Here is a 16,801-nt window from a genome sequence, read left to right as displayed (position 1 = left end):
AACTTGATTAAACTGACTCAAATAGAAGTATGCACTGGCAGTAGATGTGTTAAGAAGTGACAAGTGACATCAACATTTGATTTTAAATAATGGTTGCAATGCTCAAAAGGCTTGCAGGCTAACTTACTGCTTACTACTCCCCCAGTAATAACTAAATGTGCAGCGGACAGTAGCCTCCAACGTCAGCATGTGCATCTTTGTTTCCCTTTGGCTGGGGAATAAGGCTATAAATCCATCACAGGTGCACACACAGAGTTGCTCTTCAGCTGAGCTGAAGCAAGATGGGTGGGATGTGACCTGCTGCATGTCTTCGTGGGGGATGCGTGTGGAAAACCACCTCACCTGCAGGTTCTGGGTCAGAGGGTCTTCAGCTGCGTGCAGCTACGATTAGGGACATTGAGGAGAAAAAACTGGGGGTTGGTTTATAACCACTATAACTACAAAGCAAAGAGGATTTTTTTTAGGGGCATGGACTGTTACAGAAAAAAGGCTGACTCTTGCAGGTTACCTTAGGGTAATTTTTTGCTTTGGTTGAGGCAAGTCGATTGTCTGAAACAGTGTCTGTGTGCTTCACCCACAACAGAGGATGCAACAAGTGTGGTTTTCTTAAAGGGCAGAGTGGCATCTCTGTCAATTTAAAAATAAGTTACTTTTTTTTTTTCTTTTTTGAGGTGAAGTGATGGGGAGTAGCTGTGTGTTTACCCAGACGCACAAAGTTTAGAAGAAAAGTCATAACACAGCTAGCCAAATATTTGAAGGGTGCACCCAATTTGGATGTCCTGCGCATAAATGTGCTCGTGTTTCACGGGCTGTTCTGTGCTCTCCTTGTGTTTTTTTTTTGTTTTGTTTTGTGATTTTTGAAATTAGTGGTGTGTTTTATATATACACGCAATTTTATGAGTATTTGAATTCATTGCTATTGGAGCCCAGATCCTGACTTCTTGTCTCACTCTGCAGAAACCTGGCAGGTAGACGTCTGTTGCCTCACACCGAGGGAACGATGGCTGTATGTGATGGAGGGAATGCAGCTTTCTCTTCCAAACATCTGTGTCTTGGCTGTGCTGTTTCCCAAGCATGCCAGTTTGCATCCTTCTCGCCTCTAGAAGTTGCCCTGGTGTATTACCGTTGGCATGCACAGCTTTACTGGAAGCGTGATTGGCTTCCACGTGCCACTTCTGAGATGGAAGTGTAAGGTTTAAAAAAAAAACAAAAAAACAAACAAACCACGTTTTCTGTCTTGATATTGTATGTATTAATGCCTAAATCACCGAGGGTTCAGCAGAGGTTTGAAACCAGTAATTCGCTTGTAGTAAAACTAAGGGAAAACTAAATAGGTGGTTTCCAAGCATTCAGTAGCACCATTTTCATATGGTAACGCTGCCGGGGCATTGTTTATTTCAGTGCTGTTGTGTATTTGCTACATATAGCTGTGCTATTTACGATTTTGCTTGAGAATTAGAGAAATTGAATGTTTAGCTAGCTACTCTTAAAAAACAAACAAAGAATAACGGACAGTGATTGACAGCTTGGGTGCAAAGTCTGGGGCAGCAATTTGAAGGACTGTTCTCCATCACAGAGGCAGAAACAAACAAGATGCTTGGCTGAGGGAGCCTTAAAAACAAAAGCTGCAACGTCAGCTATTCAGCTCCGTGTTCTGAGTGGCTGTGGCTGCCGATTTGTTCCATTTACCCCACGCATTAGGGTAGTGTCAGTGGTTGCTTATGTGAACGTGTCCAGAGGACAAACTTTATTTAACTGCAGATGCTTCCAGTAATCGGCTGGTTTTCTTGGAAGTGCCTGTCTGGCTGCTTTGATAGGCTGGCTCTTAAACTGTTTATTGGGTAAATCAAACCAGTTTTAGGAAAATGCCTGTGTAGGCCATACCTCTCCCCTCTCGGTCAGAATAAGAGCAGAGAATCTTATCAAAGCACATTCATCCTGAAATATGCAATATTGGGAAAGAGTAAATAGCAAGTTTCTGAGAGGGAATTAGCAGCACCTAGAGAGGTTTTCAGCAAAAGAGGTGGGAGAGGCTGGAGCCTAATCTGTAACTCTTGAACATAATCTATTGGGAATCTACTTGGGAACGGGGGTCTCCAGATACACTTGCTGTGGGAAACTGTCTTCTTGGAATTGGCTCTGTGTTAGACACAACAATTCAATTCAGACTTTTTTTTTCTTGCTGTTGCTTGTGTTTTGTTTGTTTTGTTTTTCTGTGTATGTATTGTCTTAAGACTTGAGATGAACTCATGTTGTAGCCTGAATATAATTCAGGCAGCTTTTAGAGCAATTCTGGTGGCTGCACAACCATGTATTTCCTCCTCTTGGTTCCTTTTAATGGCTTAGTGAAGTGCTTGCTGTTGGGGCGCAGCCTTGTGAGTCGTGCCAGGTCAAGATGCTGATGTGTTCAGACAGCCCTGATTGTCAAAATGATGTGTTCCTTCCAACTAATATTAAGACAAACTTGAATTTTGTGAGCACCATCACAGGAAGCCCAAACTGTGAGGCTTGGGATTTAGAGGAAATCAGCGTGCCTACATGCTGCAGCAACTCCTGTTTGCGAAGTCAGACCTCTTGCCAAGCTGGTGTCAGGGCCAGGTGGGTGACTGTTTTGAACCCAGAAGAGTCATGCCTATGAAAACAGTCAAAAATTGTCTTTTCTTTTATTTTTGGTATTGCCGTGGGGATCTGAGACTTCACAATGTAGAAAGCACCTGGTTTTCATTGACTTCCAAAATGATACTTCTGGTGGGACTGGCTGTTAGTCTGCTCACCGACATGAGATAGAAATCTAGGACTTGGAGTGCATTCTGAACCATTTTTGTGGTATTTAACTTACAAAATCCTTTTGTAAAATAAAAAGCCACTGGTAAACTTACTTTATAAAATAAATATTTTTTCCAGCTTTTCTGCACAATCATGTGCATTAAGAGGTTACTTGAAAACATTAATGAAAGCTGTGCTACTTAGGAGACAACTTAAAAAAAAAAAAAAAGTGCATTTAACTTGGAGCACTATCGAGAACCATGAGAAGATAACTTTGGGACAGGGACGTTGGGAAGACCCCTTCTATTTGAATTAAAAGAAAACAGAGAGAGGGGGGAGAACAAAACCATTTGGGAGTGGGGACAAAGGAGAGGGAAGATGATAAAAGACATCTAGGAAACTGGAGATGACAGCGAAACACTTTCAGGTGTGTCCAAAAGTCTTACAAATTGCCAACCCAAAACATTTCTTAGTGGATTTTAAACACTTATTTTATAAAACATACATGAAAACATAACTATGTGGAAGTAATGCTTTCTTAAAGAACAACATCTTACTGAGCAAGATCTTTGCAGCACATCTGATTTTCAGGGTGGGTTTGTTTTTTGGTATTAAATGGCACAGTAGCTAAACATACAAGTGTTATTTCCCTTCAGCTGTTATTCTGGAGTACATCTGGCTTTCTTGTTCATCCTTTGAAATCTGCACTCCCATATACTCAGGAACGTGAACCTTGTAGATTCTGGAAAAAAAGCATAAGTATAGATTTGTTGGGAACTTTGATTTTAAGCTTGTCTTACTGTACCTGCAAATTACAAATAGGATGGTTCAGGAGAAAGTCAGAATTAGAACTACGCGGAAGGTGTGAATTTGTAGCCCTTATTTATTTCCTTAGTACAAATAGCATGCGTGTTCAGTGTTTGCTGGTGCTTAATGCAGATCTCCTGGCTTGGAATGCAAAAGTAAACTCAGCTGTGTGAAAGGTTTGCCGATACGGAAAGCATTTCCCCAGAGGTACGCCAAGCTGGTTCCATTTGACTGCTTGTTCATCCTCCCGGGCTCCTGCACTGCCCCACAATCGTCCTTGAACCCATCTGTGGCTGCAGCCGCACCGCTTCACCTTGGAGCATTCGGGACTCAGCGGTGACGTTCGTTCTCATCGGCGTGCTTGGGTGCGCCTTGAAGAGCCACTTGAGGGAGTTTGTTCCTACGGAGCCCCGCACACATTCTCATTCTTTGTTTCAGTTCCTCAAACAATTACAGCCCAACAGCGTGTAGGGGAAAATCCGAGATTTATTGTGGAGCCTGAGTTCCTATTTTCACAGAGCAGGAGCTTTCTTTTAATGGTATTCAGCAAGATCCCTTTCTCACCAGAACTGTGCCAGAAGATGGCATTGCTGCGCACAGAGCACTCATCTCCATTGCAACAAGTCATTAAGAGGAGTGGAAAAACTGCAGCTTGGAAGTCCATTAGGCTGGCAGGAAACAAATTTGCCTTCATATCACACATCAAGGACAGTTCCGTTAGGATATATAATGTGCCGAGGAGTTGTTTTTTGTTGTTTAACAAGAAGCTTGTGTTTAAAAGTACAGATTAGTCTGTGGGCTGAGTGGGTGTACCTCAATACTGAGAACTCTTTCAAATGGAAATAGAAGACACTCATTAAAACCTCCTCCTGCTCACAACACCTCCTGCCAGCATCTTACTCCTTGGCTTCAGAATCTGCTTGTTTTCCTCAAAACACTGTCTCCTAACCATCCATTAGGCGCAATGGAAAAAGTATTTAATGAATCCTTTTGCTAAGGTATAGCCACAATAGCAAGTAGCTCTGGGCACACTCAAGGGCTTCATCAGTGAGTTGAATCCCAAAAGACAGTAAGCGGTCCTCTGAGGTAGGTGAAAGTTTGGGGAAAAGCTGTACCAAACTCAAAGAAATGTTTTATGTTCTTTTTTCCCATCTTTGTACTTGACAGAAAATTCTGTTATTCCAGAGGGAGCACTGTAGCTCTGACTTCCCGAATCCATAGGATGAATTGTTGTGATCACAGTTGGATTGTAGCTTTTCTTGGAAAAAGACAACATCTCAGCTCTGCTGGCTATCTTGAAGTGGGTGCAGTCCACGGGGAGCTCTGTTTGTTATGACTACGCTGTGGTCATGGCTGGGTGTGCTGGTGGAAGCTACCTGCTGTGTTTCCAGCTCCTTCAGGACCTCAAGGATTTGTCTGCAAGCTGCTTGTTGCTATCGTGAGCTCTGGAAAATCATTAGGTTGGCTCGTGCTGGTGGCTGAACTATATGAACCGCCTCCTTCAATTATATGCCAGACACTAAGCAGAGATGCACAGAAATTCAATTAGAAGGACATAATGCTGGAAATTAACAAATACCAGAGAACTTCCTCTTGCCTTCACTGTAAATGAAGTTAAATTCCTTTACCAGTAAGGCTTTGAGGGGGAGGAGAGGGAAGACAAATAACAGTGAACAAAAATAGAGTATAGAACAATTCTTACCAGTTACCCCCTCCGCCAGAAAAATGAGTGCCTCGCATCTTCCACTTGTTAAACTGGCCACGTTTTGTTCCTTGATCTTCCTCCCTGCAGGAAGCTGGAAGAAGAAGCCAAGGACTGAAGAGCCATTCTTTTCCTCTGCTTTTCCCATTATGTGATGGGAGTTGCTCTGTGGGATCTGGCTTGGAGTTAGTGATGGGCAGGTGTGGCAGTAGGAAATGTGATTTTTTTCAATGGGCTAGGATCCAAATGTGTGGGTAGATCTTACCTTGATCTTTCCACAGGTAGGGACTCCTCTGGGAACAAGAAGGATCTGCTTTTCATTTAAAACTTCCGATTGCTGTCTTTAACAGCAGCTCTTGTTGCTGTTGCCTTGGTGAAATAACTGTCATAAAAATGGAACTTAAAAAGAAAACAAAACAAAACCCAACAAAACAATAAACTTGCCTTTCAAATACCCAAGGCTCTGATCTACAGTAATTCACAGCTGTTATGTAGGCACAGGCTAATGTGCATTTGGCAAGTGTTTTTTATGGTCTCTGTGGCTGGCTCTGCCAGGAAGGTGGAAATTGTCCTTCATCTGGTGGTTTGCAAGGTGGTGCGTGAGGGGCTCTTCTCAGCGCTGGCCTTCGGTAGCTTCTTTCTGAAGGGGCTAGTGGTGGAGAGGAATCCTTCACTTCACCAGTTTGTTACCAGGCAGGAGAAAACTCTCACTTCTGTGGGGAAATCCTTGAAGGAATTTCCTTGAATCCAGCAGGAGAAATCTGCTCCTTGCTGTTGGCAGGTTCCTTTGGCCACTTCTCATCCATGCTGTTGAGATGTAAGAGAGGTAGCAAGGCCATGATGGAAAAGCCATTCTAAAGTCTGTGGATACTCACATCCCTCATAAAACTCTCTTTTGGGTAGTAACCTGCTATTTTATCTTTTATTAACTTGCAATGGGGCTGAGCTGCAGATTACCAGCTCAGAAGCACCGTGCCTGCTTGAGCCCGGCGGCCTGATGGGTTCTGCTGGTGGCATGGGAGCAGGCAGAGGGGATCCACGTTGCTCAAGTGTCACTGAGCAGAGCGTGGAGGAGCCACTGTGCCCAGTGGAGCGGCTCCCTTCCTTCCTGACAGACAGAGGGGCTCGGGCTGCTTTGGCTCCCAGTGCAGTCCACTAGAAACCATTAAAACATTGCTGCGCTCCCCATCCTTCCCGGAGCCCCCGCGAGGGTGTCTGTATTTACTCATATGGCCGTGCTGGGCCTGCTCCAGCTTCTTTTACACTTGGGATTTGTTCCCGTTGAGCTCCGGAAGGAGTCGGATGTGAGAGGGGCACAGCATTATGCTGGGCTCCTCATGCACTCAGCGCTAAAAGCATTATTGATTTCACTTGCTATGAATGAAACAATTTAGATTTATCTGGAAAAACGAAGGAAGGAGGAATGGGGGGGACGGACAAAACAAATGAATGTTTCATGCCGTGCCTTTCAATGCAGCAATTTCCTCGTTTGCTTCGTTCCTGGCTTCCCCGATGGCACTCGGTGTGTGTGCTGTGCCGCAGGGCGCGGAGCCCCCGGCCTCACACAGGGCACTGCCGAGCCCTTTGGTCTCGGGTGGGGATGTGCAGCCTGGGGGCACATGCAGGAAGAGATCTATATTTATACAAAAAAAGGATGGTTTCGGCCAGGCTTTACCCTACTTACAGATTTAATGGGAGGAGCACTTAGCACTGTTAGAGCTTTCTCAGAATCGCTTCCAGATAGCACAGACTAGATATCGGAAACCAGAGCTGATGTATACAGCATCCCAGGGCAATTTCTTGCTATTTTGGCATTTCTTGCGACTTCCTGTTCTCTTTAACTCTTTCCCTAGTGCTGTTTCAGTGGCACGTCAAAGCCTACTTTCGGATGCAGGGGCCAATATTTTCTTCCGAAAACTATCAAGCTGTATATGGTTCGGGTTTCCACCAGAGCCTTGTGCCTGGACAGCAGCGTCCCTTTGGGACTAGGACAGGGTGCCAGGTGCTCAGCACGGGCATTTTTACCTCAGCCATCTCAGGCAGCCCTCAGCGCTGTGAGCGCAGGGAGGGGCAGTCAGGCTGCGCTCACCTCTTCTGAAGGGCAGGTGCTAATTAACGCTGTGTCCAGCCGCTAATTAACGCTGTGTCCTGCCCCCCTTGGGGGAACAAGCCCCGGTGCCGCTGCCCTGGAGCACCCCTTTCCCCTCAGCAGCCACCATTCCCCTCACAGCCTCCCGCCGCCTCTGAGGAGAGGGCGCGGCCGTTGGGGGCGCGGCCATTTTGGGGCTGCTCCGCCCGGGGCGGCCCTAGCGGGTCCCCCCCTTCTCCTTGCGGCAGCCCCAGCCCCGAGCCGAGCCCAGCCGAGCCGCCGGAGCCCCGTGAGTCCCCGCTGCCGATTCCAGGCTGATCATTTCAGGCTGCCTGCGCTTTGCTTCCCCGCCTGGAGCCGGCCCCGCCGATGTGAGGGCTCCGTGAGGGGTGACGGGGGCCGGGGGGTGGCGGCTCGGCACGGCTCGGGGGGTGTGAGGGGGAAGCGTCCGCGGTGTAACACCCATGCTCCATGGATTCCCCTCGGTTATGCATAAATAGCTAGCTGATGCATTGCCCTTTTTCTTATTTTTTTTATATATTTTTTTTCCCTTTGTGGCACCGGGTTGAAGGGGGAGAAGGCGCCCCGGGGGCGTGCTGGCACTGCACGGAGCCCGTGGCGGGGCCGTGCCGCCGCAGTGCCCGGGCTCCGCTCCTCGGTGTCTGCGGAAAATGGGCTGGGGCGGCGCGGGGCGAGGGGTACCGCAAGCCGGGCAGCCCGAGCTGGGTGCTGACAGTGCCTTCATAAAGCCCTCCTGGCACAGAAACCCCTATCCCAGCTCCTGCGGGAGGGTTGGGTGATGTGGATAAGCAGATAAAACACGAAAGCCTTCAACGAGCCGTCTCGCTAATCTGTAACCCCTGCAATTTTGTTCTCGCCTGGTGCATCGTTACCCGCAGGTAGGTGCCTTGTCGCAAGGCTTGGCAGCTGGGCGCGGTGGCTGGAGCCCGCTCAGATCAGCGAGCGGCACCGCTCGGACCGGGACAGGCTCAGGACCGGGCCCCGCTGCCCACTAGGGACTGGATGCCTGCAGGGCGTCTTGGTGCCAGCTCCTGGGCTGGTTTCTAAGCACTGAAAAGAAACACTTGCATCCACTCTTCTCTTACTGCCCTCGTAGTAAAAGCAGTGCGGTTTTATTATAAATCTTGCTTTTGGTTTTTGTCAGATTACCTCATTAGTGTGCAGCAGTCCGTGGACCCTAGCTAGCTGTGGGTAATTCTGCGGCTTGTATACAATCCTTGACTTGTCTCTTCTGTCTGCGCATTAGGCTACGGTGCTACGGCCAATAAATTATTGCCTCCAATGCTGCTTGGGTGTTCTGCCTGTAATTAGACCTCTCCAAGGCCTGCTACATTTGTAACCCTAAAGAAACAAGAAAAGCCTCTTATTGTTACTGTTGAATAGCTTTCTCTCTTGGAGTGATTTAGTCCTGTACCTATGTGGCTGTGTAGACTCTGTAATGAGCTTAAGCAGTGGTAAGAGCAGGACAATCTGGGATCTTTGTCGCGCTCTCCAGCAGCTTGAGTCAGGGGAGGCTTCACCGTGACCCGTGGCCATGGCTGCGAGACTGGAGTCGCATTAATCCACCTCAGAAGTGGTGGGAGCAGACCCAGCTTCTGATGTGTGAGTGACTTCTTGTGAAGGTTTTGAATGTCCATCATGACAAATCTATGACTGGAAGTGAGAAAGGCGACTCCTTGACCACGGTGCCCTAGAAGAATAAATACCAAGTAAAGCTTTCTTCAGTCTGTCCGTGGGTAGCTCTAGTCTCGTGCTGCAAACTGTTCTGTAAGCTCAGTATTTGGGTACCTTTACTTGGTATCACTTATCCAAAAAGCATAAGCAGATATCTCAGATAGTAAACAAAGCAGCAGATTTAAGTTAATGCTAATGCGTTTGCAGTCTGAGCCAAAAGCTTTTCAGGGTTATTATAACATGCTGGGCATACAGCCCATCCATCTAAGTGTCTGGAGGAGACAAAAGTTATGGATTGACTCATTGTGCCCATCGGCTCATCTGAAAGTCAGATTGTGCCGTTTGTTGCCATCGGTAATTTAGTTGTTTTAAGTATGGCTGAGGACAGATGGCAGCGTGGCCGGAATATTGAGATGGGGATTCTGCGATCCCAGCGCTGCCACGCACTTCCTGCATGACCTGGGGCAAACCAGGCTGTGTTTGGGTAAAAAAGTGGTCGATGACACTTCTTGTTCTACATGGTGCTGTGGGATTGATGGTGGGACCATACACATGCGGTATAAATAAAACCTGACTTGTAGGGTGGATGCTGTAGATGTGCTTTACAAACCTATCCTACAAACGTGCTTTGTGCTGTGGTTGATATACTTGCATGTCAGCATGCATGGCTATGGGTGCTAAGGTTTAACTTGCCCCAAATCAGTGCTCAAGTTTTATTGCCCAGCTGTGACAGAGCCTCTTTGTCCATCTTGAATTAGCAGCCAGTATTCAGAGCCTGTTCCCGTTGTTAAAGTGTGGCACTGCATTTTGTTGTGTCTTAGCAATGACAAGATAATGCAGACTTTGACAAGGACTTAAGTGTGTAATTCCTGTGCGTGAGGGATAACGACATGCACACTTCTGCTCCTGTGACTGCTGCTGTTGTCATTGAAAATTATTTGGGCATCTGAGGTTTGGAAGATTTGACTCTCGAAAGTAGTTCATTGGGAGTGCTCAACCAAGTGGAAAGCGGTTATCCCAAACTAGAGAAACCCTGTTTTTCCAAATTTATACATGTATGTGAGGTTGTATTTTAAGCTTAATAACAGCAACCCTGATTTCGGAGAACAAATTGCCAGTGTAGTGCAGATGTGTGACATCTGCCTGTTGGGAAGTGAAACAGTTGTGCTCTCACTGAACAACTTTACCAGGGTTAGTTACCCAGAACAAAGTTCTTCAGCTTCGTGCAGCAGCTCTAATTACAAGCTGGGCATCCTAAGTGGTTATGATGCACAGAACTTAGTCAGAGCCTTTTAAAGATATGTTTCTCTTTCAATATCAATGATGCTAGTCCTAGGAGCATACAAAAAAGCAATCACATTTCCATCACTGCCACCTTCCTTTGTGAATTCATTGCTTCAGTGTGTAACCTCACTCTCGTCACAAGGCTCGGAGCAGTCCCCTCTGTGCCTGCTGCAGAGGGGAGCCCCTCTCCGAGCTGAAGCTGGGGTGTGCTGGGCACCTTGAGACGGATCCCAGTCCTGCCAGCGCCGCCGTGCTGTGGGAGCCTGGTGCCAGCCTCGTGCCCGCTGCAGCCATCGACCCTTCGAGCCTCCCCCTGCGGTGCTGGCTCTGCGGGGTCTTCTGCTCCCAGCCGTGCCTGCTGCCTTCGTGCAAGATTAACCTGGATTTTGGTGGTTTCTGCCTGAAAGAACATCGGTGATTCGTGTGAGATACTCGGAGCACGATGCCTTGACGAGGTTGGCTGTGCTGTGCCAGCTTTTCGGCAGAGCACCTCTTCTACTTCCAGAGAGTCTTCGGCCTTCTCACCCCCCCCAGGATCCCTTCTCCAGCCCATCTGCAGCCTTTGCACTGAAACCAGAAACAGTCCAATTTCATCGACCTCCATCAGCACCCACAGGTTAAATTTCAGGGACATTTATATCATTGATATCATTCTAGGGTTCTGAAGCCTCTTCTAGTTAAGCTAGTGGCCTGAAAATGCTTTTCGTTTTGTTTCTAAAACTGTATTTGAACTTATTTTTTTTGAATGTTTTTATCCTTTCCAACTTTTTTTTCTCTTTTTGCCCTGACAAAGGCTTTCACTCTACACTTCTTCCCAACCTCACAATGTGATTTGGAGAGAATCAGCAAATAAGCTTTAAAAAATAAATATTGATCTATCTGTATGTGCTCAAGTACATGTTTATATGTGAAATAGAAAACCAAATTCACTTTGGAAATCAAGGGAGAAAACTTGAAAGTGAACAAAAGATGTCATTTTTCTAAAAATTTTCAATGCTTTCTACAAAATACAGAAGTCTTGAAACCGTCATTTATCAAGAAGACTGTTTTAAATAAAAGTTTTTGCTGTTTTGATCAAAAAGCCTTATTTTTTTCATGTCTCAAGAAAAAAAAAGGCAATTCCTAAGGATTTACTTTGACCAATGACACACGGATTCCAAGCAGTGTTTAGACATAGCTGGGCATTGAGCTCTATTATGGTCTTCATTTTGTCTCATCACAGGTTTCGGGCGGTGGCAGCCCCATAATCCTACCCAAGCTCTCGAGTTACATTTGCAGTACTTCTGTACTTGCACAAGAAATCTCTGCTAGATGTTTTCCCGTCTGCTGTGTGAAGTTCTGGAGCTAGAACCTAATTTGGTTTCTTCTTGGTTTCCTGGGAAAAGGCGTAGGGGGGTGAGATTTTAGCACATGCAGATTACTTGAAATGAATTGGTTGTGGCTTAGAGTTATAATCTGCCTTGAGGGAAGCTCCAAAATTAGTTGTGAAGGGATTTTACTTATTGTGCTTCTTACAGAAAATGTTGTTTTGGAGATGTTTTTAATATCGGGATAATATTAACAGGAAACTTCTACTGATAAGAGCTCATGTTTCTATCCATGTCTTGAAGAGAGATGGAGACTATTAGCAATAAATATTTATCAATTTTTAAAACCGAGCTGGTTTGTAAACAGAAATCAATGTTATGACTTGAGCTGAAGTAAACATATGACATTATGGGCTCACTTCTCAGTCTTCTTAAATTCTAGCAGCGACTGAAAATCTTAGTTGCTGCCGGTTACAGAGAGCTTTATTTATACATCAGTGCTGTGGCCTGCAGAAGGGCTGGGATTTCTTCATACCACGTTTTGCTGGAAGCAGCAGTGACCCCGCAGCCTGGTAGCTGATGATAAAGACCAAGAGGCGGAACAGAAAGGTACGGCGCTCCGAGCTCTGGAGCCAGCTGCTGCCTCTGTCTGTGTGGAAGTTCTCCTTCCTGCGTGATACACAACCCCAGCTGGGTATTGTGCGTGCTTCCTCACTGGCAATCCCTCCCTGTCACCTGGAGAGCGAGGTGTGCCACGTGAAAAGGCTGAAGACCGTGCTGCAGTCATCTGTGGGGGCTGTGTGCCCAGAAGAGCAGATTTTGGTAAGAGTGCTCTCCACTATGCTCCTCATCTTCTACAGGTGTGCTGCTCCTGTTCAGACAGGCAGCAGAAATATTTGTAAGCGTAACTAAAGCCACGAATCCAAGTGCTGCTTGCTGTTATTCCAGGAAGCCATCTTCAGCAGCTTCCACTTTTTCTCCTTCATTCTGCTGAGTGCTCGCTGCTTCCAGACATTGAGTGCCCCCGGCTCGCCTCGCAGGTTCCTTGCAGTACTTGGTTTACGAAGATAAAGCATTCCAGCTCTTCTCTGTAAAACAGATTTTAAATGATTGATTGAAAGGCAATAGATGGCGTATACATTTATGAAACAAAATTATCATGTACTGTGGAACAAATTATTGGCTTAATTTTGAAAGACATGAGCAGACTGCTTTTGTTTTTTTTCCCTTTTGGAATGGGGAGAGGAGTAAGCAGTGTTCAGCTGGTAGTGTTCCCTAATAACATCAGGTAATGGTGTACATGCACTTAAAAGTAAAAGGTTTCTATTTCTAGTCTTTGCAATGACTCACTAAGCGTGGAGCTGCAGCTACTGGAACTCCTATGGCATAACGTGTGGCACTGCAGATGCCTCCTGCCCCATCAGGTGCTAGAATATCTGCTCTTCTGCTGTGAGTTCTGTACAGCTCTGTGCCTCGAGGATTCACCACGAGTCATGCCCTCTTAAACCCCAAGCCTCCCAGCTCTCCTGATGTAGTGCTACTTAGGTATCTGGGGGGCTAGGGTTGTCCAACAATGAAGTTAGAAGGACGAGGAAGTGTGAAATTGGTGGCAAAATTTCCAGTGCTTTGGATTAGAGCAAGCATTTGCTGTGGTTACTAACAACAGTCACAACCATTTAGACTCAGTGCATTGTCTTGAAAGTCTGCTGCCTTCAGCTGGCTGGATCCAGCGTGGAGGTCCCGCAGCCCAGGATGCTCTGGGTGTGATGGAAAACTGGGAAAATCTGTCATGATTCTCTGGACCGCTCTTCATTTTATAAAAAAAATAAAAATACGTTCGAACAACATGATCATAAAATTCTATGGAGAAGAAGGTGGCACAGAGATGTGTTAAAATTAACTTCAGGGTTGTGTACTTTTAAGCCAAGCAGAAGATGAGTGACTGGCGTTTTTCAGGGTGTGTAGGCTGGTAAGCAGAGAGAGCTGATTGATGACAAACCTCTTCTGGGTAACTTTGTTTCAAAACTTGGGTGTATTTTACAGTTTTTTCAATTACTCCTGATAAGTCAGCACTACCATAAGCTTGTGCTAGAAGGTAACGTAAGCTTGCACTTAGCACAAAGGCAAGTGCTAGAGAGCATGCAGCTCTTAGCCTCTAAGAAGTCAGAAACTATCCTCTCCTCTGTTATTCCTGAAGAAGGAGAAATACATACACATTTTGTGTGTATACATCTGCAAGGTATACACGAAGGCTGCGCTTATTCTCTCCTTGCCCTCCTTTTTGCTTGGGTCCTGCTTGTGAAGCCTGCGGACAGACCGTGTCCACTGTTTGTGCTCTTTGTTGCCGTAAGGAAATCCTATCCAACCGTTTTGTGATCACCTTTTCCTTGAACAGAAAGTGTTTGTAGCGTTCGTATGAACGATTGTGTACAATCTGAGATGTATCCATGCTTGTATTGTACACAAAGTTGCCGAATATTTATCAAAAGTTCACTTGTATAAAAACATTATGATGGCAACTTCCACTTTTTACTGGCAAATAGTGATTATTTCTGAAGATTTCCCAGGACAGAGGATTGTTACCTAAATCCTGGCATTTCAGCTCCATGTGAATTCTAATGGGCACGTTGGTAATGGCCAGCACAGCGCTGCATGCTCCTCTTTCACACTTCATTTTCCAAAACATTTATTGCGAGTTTTCAGCTGTTATTTTTCCCTCCCCTGTGCTTGGCTGCTTGCTGTTTTTTTTTTAAATACTTTTACAACTACAAAACGTGAATGTTCTTAAATATAGGAGATTCCTTAGCCCTCCTCGAGAGCAAAGACCAGGCAAGCCATCCGCATCCTGCGTTACAAATATTTTACCTACTGTCTCCGTACTTCCTCGCTTCAGTGAGAACTAACAGAGGAACTGCTGGAGTCTGGTGCACAGAGCTTGGTGCGAAGCTTTTGCTGCTTTCCAGCTCCGTGATCCTCGAGACAGCCCGGGATGGGGTGGAGGTGCTTTGACGTTACAGCTTCCCAGCCGGGCGAGGACAGTCACGCTCCCTTCGGCACCAGCTGCGCGGCCCTACCATCTCCGCCGCAATGTGTGGGCTTTTTTAGGTGGTGGATGCGTTCTGCTTTAGATCGTGACCCAAAAGACAGATGAAACATCAAGAACAAAAGTTAAAGTGAATAAAGGGAAGAAAGAATGAGACCATCCTAGTTCTTAAAAGTTGAATAGCATTTTTATGCTAAAGATGTTGCTGTCTGAACCTCCTAGTCCTGAACACATGGTTCAGAAATCTGCCTTTCCACTGGCTTTATCTACATGGGCAATATCTTGTTTTGCAGATGAAAGATGATAAGTAGAAAGAGAAAGCAGGTAATTAAATGTTATAGCATACAGGAAAGTGAGACAGTTGTTAAATTTCATTCTCCTTGTATGCTTTTAGAGCTCTGATGCAGATGTAAGCAGAACATAGGGGGAGATTTTTTTCTGTGAGTAGAAAATAAAGAAAACTGTGGTATCATTTTAAAAAAGGACAAAAAAAAAAAAAAGCATTCTGCTTTGAGAAGTCTTTCCACAGCACATCAGAGACAGCGTTAGCAATTTATTGCCCTAAACTTGCAACTCTTGAACTGAGAAGATACTTTATAGGATGATGAAGTATTCAGAATGGCTTAAGAGATTGAGACATGCGATTTCTATTAATTTAAATGGGAGCTGTGTGGGCTTCTTAATCACTTAAGTAGCTTAAAACAAACAAACAGAACAAAACCTAGTCCTTCATGTATTATTTCTCTGCAGTAGTCAATGTTTATAGTCTGCCTTGTAAAAGACTAAAAATTTCTTTTCATTTCTACTGAGAGCACACCTGAGAGTGTGGAAGTGCCATTTTGCATTTAATAGCAGGAGCTGTATGAAAAAGGAAGGTATTCTTTAAAATCAGCATTAAATATTCATCTACAAGTGTCAATAAATGTTTGACAGTGATGTGAAAGTATTCATGCATTTTAAAGAGAAAATAATTAAAGGTTGTGAGGACTAAGCTCTTAGAGTTGCTGTAATAGGTCTACTAATATCTGTAGAACTTGCATCAGATCTTTGGTGTAATTGGGTGAAAAATGCAGGAAAGAAGGAGCTCTCTGAGTCAGTGGGCAGCTTGAGGGCAGATTTTCTGCTTGTGTACCCGCTTGATAGCAGAAATCTACAGGTGAGGCTGAAAGCTACCTGTGCTGGCTTGTATTTCAGCGATGTCTTGCTCTGGGAAATGGTTCCTTGTCAGGGCAGAGATGCCTTCATATCGTCACTGATGTTCAGGTGCACATGGGTACCACGGAGAAGAAGGAGGTGTTTCACTGGAGACCAGAGCAGTGCTGATGGGGGGACCACAAGGGCTGGAAAGTAAGAGAGGAGGGCCTGTGGAGAGGCAGTAACTTCTATTAGGCAAATACTAGAGTGTTTATTTTTAAAAAGCACATGAGCTTTGGCCTCCTTGTCCCATCATCAGTGAGGGCATTTCGGAGTTGAAAATGTTGATGTAGAAAGAGATGGCAATCTGCCCTCCCTCCCTCCCTCCTGGATGGGATTTTGTGGTGACATTTTAGACCACAGCTTTTCTGAATTTAAAACTTACTCTTGAAGCATTTTGAGTGCAGTTGTAGGAGGCTCCTACTAGTAAAACAAAAGCGCTGTGTGCCTGATGATAAATTTCAAGCCTGATTTATTCTTCCACAGTAATCAAATGAAAGAAATGACAGTGGAGGAAAAGATACAGGGAGCAATGTGTATCTGTAAGGACTGACGGGTGAGGTTATGAAGGACAGAGCTGGGTAAGGAATGATCTGTTGGTGTGTGCACCTTAAGCCGTGTCTCCTTCAAGCAGACGTTGCCCAGCAATGTGGAAGAGACCCTGGGGACCTTCCAGAGTAGCAAGGTACCTCCTGCAGCTCATCTCCCGTGCTACCAGTTAAGTCACTGGGTGCTCTGCCGTGTAGCCTCTTTCTCTGGAGCTTGCACCTGAACTTGAAATGGATGCAGCCCTTCCTGGCTCCCTCATTGGGAAGGAATATTTTACTTTGGTTAAAACTAGAAAATCCTCACTCGTTCTTCAGCTTTGATGATCTGAGTTTTCCAACTGGAAAATTTTGACTAGTTCTAATGGG

The 16,801-nt window shown here is 45.5% G+C and overlaps 1 protein-coding gene across 3 annotated transcripts in view; it reads left to right on the top strand.

The window, feature by feature from the left end:
• Positions 1-16,801, top strand: part of ANK2 (ankyrin 2) — a 338,359-nt gene that overhangs the window by 17,870 nt on the left and 303,688 nt on the right. The window contains exon 1 of one of the 3 annotated variants that reach the window (XM_032186279.1): positions 7,608-7,735. The exons of 1 other annotated variant lie outside the window; for it this stretch is intronic. The gene's annotated coding sequence lies outside the window, so the exon portion shown is untranslated. Of the gene's footprint in view, positions 1-7,607; positions 7,736-16,801 lie in introns of those variants that run through there. One more of the 3 variants, XM_032186281.1, reaches the window with a different exon arrangement.

Source organism: Aythya fuligula, chromosome 4 (assembly GCF_009819795.1).
Source record: "Aythya fuligula isolate bAytFul2 chromosome 4, bAytFul2.pri, whole genome shotgun sequence".
NCBI classification, from domain to species: Eukaryota; Metazoa; Chordata; class Aves; order Anseriformes; family Anatidae; genus Aythya; species Aythya fuligula.
The sequence above is the reverse complement of the archived record's forward strand: the minus strand, read 5'-3'. Positions and strand labels throughout refer to the sequence as shown.